A 5,725-nucleotide genomic window follows, 5' to 3' on the forward strand; every position below is an offset into this window, starting at 1 on the left:
GGGGCCGAGGTGGGAGAATTGCTTCAGCTCAGGTATTAGAGATTGCAGTAAGCTATAAGCGCACCACTGCACTCCGACCCTGGGCAACAGCAAGGCCCATTCTCTAGGAAAAAACAAAACAGAAAGCCAAAAAACCCACCTAAATTCAGTTTGAGATATTCCTGGTTCTTGGTATGATGAGTAATTTTTGTATTGACTCTGGATGTTTGTGGTATTATATTGTGAACTCTATATCTTATTTAAACCTTCTATTTTAGCTGGCTTTCTGTGATACCACTCTATTAGGAGAATAGGTGGCCCTTTCTCTGTATTGCCAGGAGAGAAATTTAATTTCCCCTCTTGGTCTCTGGTGATACCTAAGGAATGTAGAAGGGCTCCTTATCCCTCTCTATATAGGTGTGAATGTTCCCGATCTGTATTTAGGCCTTCACTGATAACCACCCTGGCTGGGAGGAATAAGAGTGCCTTTTTACTGCTTGCTGTCCTCGTGGCTTTCACTAACACCGTGGGGATAGGGAGCCTAGTCACTGTTGGGAAGTGGTCAGAATTATGACTCTCCACTGGCCTCCTTTGACACTGTTCCAATAGAGAACAGGAGCCAGGAAAGGGGGTAGCCTCACTACAGCCTAGTGAGTGTGAAAGCCCTGACTCCCTACTTGTCCTTTTCTGAAACTAGCCTGCAATGTTTGGGGAGATTTGGGACCTCTTTACATCCTTGCAGAGACTGAAGTCTAGGAACTTCACTTAGCCTTTGCTGGTGTGGTTGGTGATAAGGCCACCTTTATTTCCCCCTGCCATGTTTGGCTAAAGTAGAGTGGTTAATGCCTGTAAGTTTTTTGTATTACTAGACTACTCCTTTCCTGTTCCTTTGGCTGGAAAGAGCAGACTATTGTTGGAGTACTTTCCTTTGTGTATTATCGATGTTTCTAAGTTGTGAGCTTTTCTTATTCCATATCTGATACAGAATGAGGCAAAAGAGAATTCAGGGAGATTCATTGCTGTGTAGCAACAAGGTCCCAAGATTCCTAGCTAGTCTATTCTTTTCCCCCTTCACCTTTGTGTTTTTTATGTTTGTTTTTTTTTATGTAATATCAAGGGTTTTTAGTTGTGCTTTGAATATTTCTAATCCATTTTCTTGGGAATGGAAGATGACCATGTTTTTAAAAACTTATATTTTGCCATTGTATTTGGTAAGTTAATAGAAGTGGGTAATTTGACATTGTTGGAACTCAGTATTCAGAGTAGGGTTTAAAAAGTTTGATAGATGAAGATTGTATCTTTCAAAGAAGGCAGCAAATAACCAGCCCTGTGCTTTTCCTTCTTTGCTGGAGCAGTCTTTACTGTTTCTTCACTACTATGTTGAGTCCTAAATTGAAGCAACCATCCAAATAGCTCATTGCTAGGATTTTGCTCAGGAGAGAAAACTTGTTTTACATATCTTTCCAGGGGTTTTATCCATTTAGACATAATTAATAATGTGAATTATAATGGGAGAATGAGAGAGGGCCAGATGGGATAGGTTATAGCATCAATAAAATTGAAGTGGTTAACTCGGAAGCCAAGTAACGTAGGTCATTAGTTCCTAAAGGATCTTTTTGTTCAAAGTATCTTATCTGTGTCTGTATGTAGACATTAGTATTCCAAAGTCTATATTTACTAATGATTCTGGTGGTTAAGTATGGACCTTTAAGTTTTGTCATCAGATATTATCATTTACTTGTTATTCTTTTGTGGGGGAAGATAAAAAGTTTATACTTAGTAAAGTGTAAGTTTAAAAATCCTATATGAATGTAGACCATATTGTACTCATGAATGAAACATGTCTACTCTGTCACCTGGAGGTATCACAGAATGATCTTTATTCTTTTAATAAATTTATCATTTTATAAGGTTATTAAGGAGAATCTAAACCCAGAAGAAATGATGACTACCAAGATTTATTGAGTAGGATGGTAGTGTTTTACTATATATAGACTTTAGAAAACTATCCTGTAACATTAAAAATTACCTTGAACAGATGGTTATTTTTTTAAAAAAATACAAAGGTGGCATATAAATATTTCAGTATATTCACAAACATTAAAAAAATACAATTATGATAACTTTAAAATGTTCACATGAGAAACTAACAATCTTTGGCCATTCAATAGCATTGTACCTATTCCTTTCAATGCTTTTGGTTAATTTTTATTTTATCATCAAAAATAAAGTTTTCAAAGGAAAATGAACTAGATATAATCATTACAAACAATGCTGAGATCAGTAGTATTTAAAGTAGTTGGAAATATACTACACGTGAAATACACTTCTTCATCCACTTATTTGAAAATACCTGGAGGCCTTTTCCTATCCCAAAGGCATTTCTAATTTGCATAGCAAAGATAATATTATTTATATTTTCCTTTAATATTCAGATATAGTTATATTTACCAGATAAGAAATGTACCTAACATGTGAAAGCTAGTATCTAATTTTGCTTAAGAACCAGTCAAGTGTAAAGTAACTTCTGGTTGAAATGGAAAATAGTGGACTTTTTGAAGTTTTTTTTTTTTTTTTATAGAGAGAGAGTTTCACTGTACCGCCCTTGGGTAGAGTGCCGTGGCGTCACACGGCTCACAGCAACCTCTAACTCTTGGGCTTACGTGATTCTCTTGCCTCAGCCTCCCGAGCATCTGGGACTACAGGCACCCGCCACAACGCCCGGCTATTTTTTTTTGTTGTTGCAGTTTGGCCGGGGCTGGGTTTGAACCCGCCACCCTCGGCATATGGGGCCGGCGCCCTACTCACTGAGCCACAGGCGCCGCCCGACTTTTTGAAGTTTTACATTGAGGTCCTGATACAATATGATTTATGATAGCACATGAGCAAAGCAACAAATTATCTTAGATGCTCATCTTGCACTTTAAGCTAAATTAAGTTTCTGTAGATATTACTCCTAACTAATTTTGGAAAAGAGATTATGAAATATCTTTAAAGTATATTGTTAATTTCCCCAATAAAAGGACTTCTTGGAATCATCATTGAACCTTATTATTTGATAACGATAAATGTATCTTGCTATTTTAGAACTTTTAGATTATATAAACATTAATATTTATTTTAACATATATACCACATTTTTATAATACCTTTTCAACAAATTTTAGACATTTTTTAATAATTAAAATATGGAAGTAGTTTTATTTTAAAATGCAATATTTATGTTAATAGTGATTTCAAAATAGTGATTTGAAAGTCATACTTTTCAAGAGTGACTGTTAACATGGGGAAAAATGTTATGAAAAGATAAAATGAGTTATTCTTCCCCTTGCACGTGGACAGGCGTGATGGAGCAATTGGTTTATAGAATTGTGAGTTGTATTGTGAGAGAAGTGTGGTTTTATTACTATGAAATAGATACAATTGCCATTGACATTATGGATTAGCTGCATTAGGGTTCACGCATCCATTTCAGCAGAATTCCTACTAACATCGTTGCTGTTGCAAGTTAATCATTAAAACAGCAGGAGTAATAGGCAAAAACTTCAAGTCTATCTATAATTTTTCACTTAATTTTTCAAAAGATTTTAGGTCTGAGTGAATTCTGATAAAAACAAATCTGGTATTAAAACTAACCTACAGTATATTTTTTCATATCCTCTACTTAAATCTTAGAATTTTGCAAAAGCTTTGGCATTAAATTTATATGCTTTTGAAGTCCAAATAGAATTAGTGAAATGTTCCTTTGTTGGGGATTCTTAAAGTAAACCAGTAATTCTGTTGGAAAATGAAGAATTCCTTGGGATTTCCAGAGATGGAATTTTCTGCTTAAACTTGTCTTCTTGTAAAAATTTTGAATACATTTACTATTTATATTTCAAAATGAAGTATGTAGTTTTTAATTTTCTAAAGACATTTTATTGCAGTAAATAGTATGCCGCAAACATGAGTAAATCAAAAGGAAATCAAAAGTCAACTAACTTCTGGTACTTGTTCACACTTGTGCTAGAAACTGGCTACAAATACGCATTGCTTTTTTTTTCAAAGGGTTTATTAAAATACTAGAAGAAAGCATAGAAAAAACTCTTGATGATTTCAGCCTAGGGAAAGATTTTATGAAGACTTCATTGGCAATTGGAACAAGAAAAATAAACAAATGGGACTTAATTAAGCTGAAAAGCTTCTGCATAGCTAAGGGGATGCAGTAATTAAAGCAAATAGACAACCTTTAGAATGGGAAAGGATATATGCATGTTACAAAGGATTGATAACTAGTATCTACAGAGAACTCAAATTAGTCAACAGAAAAGAGCAAACAACCTCATCTATCACTGGGCAAAAGACATGAACAGAAACTTCTCTGAGGAAGACAAATGGCCAACAAACATGAAAAAATGCCCCAAGCTGCCTCACCCCTGCCACTGGCCTAGTTACCATCACCTTTTGGGAGGAGAAATAGCTGCCACTTCGGGGCCCCATCATCATCACTGCAACCATGAGCAGCGAGGCGGAGACCCAGCAGCTCCCTGCCACTCCTGCCCTCAGCATTGCCAAGCCAGGCAGCAGTACAGGGAGCTGTGGCCCAGGTGGCCTCTTATTGGCAGCATCTGCCTGCAGGGACAAGAAGGTCATCACAAGGAAGATTTTGGGACTAGTAAAATGGTTCAATGTAAGAAACGGATATGGTTTCATCAACAGGAATGACACCAAGGAAGATGTATTTGTACAACGGACTGCCTTAAAGAAGAATAACCACAGGAAGTACCTTCGCAGTGTAGGAGCTGGAGAGACTGTGGAGTTGAATGTTGTTAAAGGAGAAAAGGGTGCAGAGGCAGCAAATGTTACAGACTCTGGTGGAATTCCAGTTCAAGGAAGTAAATACACAGCAGACTATAACCATTGTAGGTGCCATCCATGTTGCAGGGGTCCTCCACGCAATTACCAGCAGAATTACCAGAATAGTGAGAGCAGAAAAAGAACAAGGAATTGGAAAGTGCTCCTGAACGCCAGGCCCAACAACGCCGGCCCTACCACAGGTGAAGGTTCCTGCCTTATTACATCCGGAAACCTATGGGCAGCGACCACAGTATTCCAACCCTCCTGTGCAGGGAGAAGTAATGGAGGGTGCTGATAACCAGGGTGTAGGAGAATAAGGTAGACCAGCAAGACAGAATATGTATCGGGATTGTAGACCACAATTCCGCAGGGGTTCTCCTGGCCAAAGACAGCCCAGAGAGGACGGCAATGAAGAGGATGAAGAGAATCATGGAGATGAGACCCAAGGTTAGCAGCCACCTCAACGGTACCGGCTACGTTGCAACTTCAATTACCCATGCAGATGCCCAGAAAACTCTAAACCACAAGATGGCAAAGACCCAAAGGCAGCCAGTCCACCAGCTGAGAATTCATCTGCTTTGGAGGCTGAGCATGGTGGGGCTTAGTAAATGCCGGCTTACCATCTCTGCCATCATCCGGTTTAGTCATCCAAAAAGAAGAAACAAATATGAAATATGAAATGAATAAGAAATAAACAAAAGATTGGAGGTGAAGACTTTAAGTGCTTGCTTTATGCCCATTGACCAGATGACTAGAACTATCTGCATTAGCTATGCAGCATGGGTATTTTTTTTTTTTTTTTTTTTTGTAGAGACAGAGTCTCACTTTACCGCCCTCGGTAGAGTGCCGTGACATCACAGGATTCACAGCAACCTCCAGCTCTTCGGCTTCTGCGATTCTCCTGCCTCAG

At 38.1% G+C, this 5,725-nt stretch overlaps 1 pseudogene; it reads left to right on the top strand.

Moving 5' to 3' along the window:
• The first annotated feature begins 4,408 nt into the window (after positions 1–4,408).
• LOC128592303 (Y-box-binding protein 1-like) lies at positions 4,409–5,420 on the top strand (annotated as a pseudogene).
• The last annotated feature ends 305 nt before the right edge of the window (positions 5,421–5,725 follow it).

This window comes from Nycticebus coucang, chromosome 8, assembly GCF_027406575.1.
Source record: "Nycticebus coucang isolate mNycCou1 chromosome 8, mNycCou1.pri, whole genome shotgun sequence".
Lineage (NCBI taxonomy): Eukaryota > Metazoa > Chordata > Mammalia > Primates > Lorisidae > Nycticebus > Nycticebus coucang.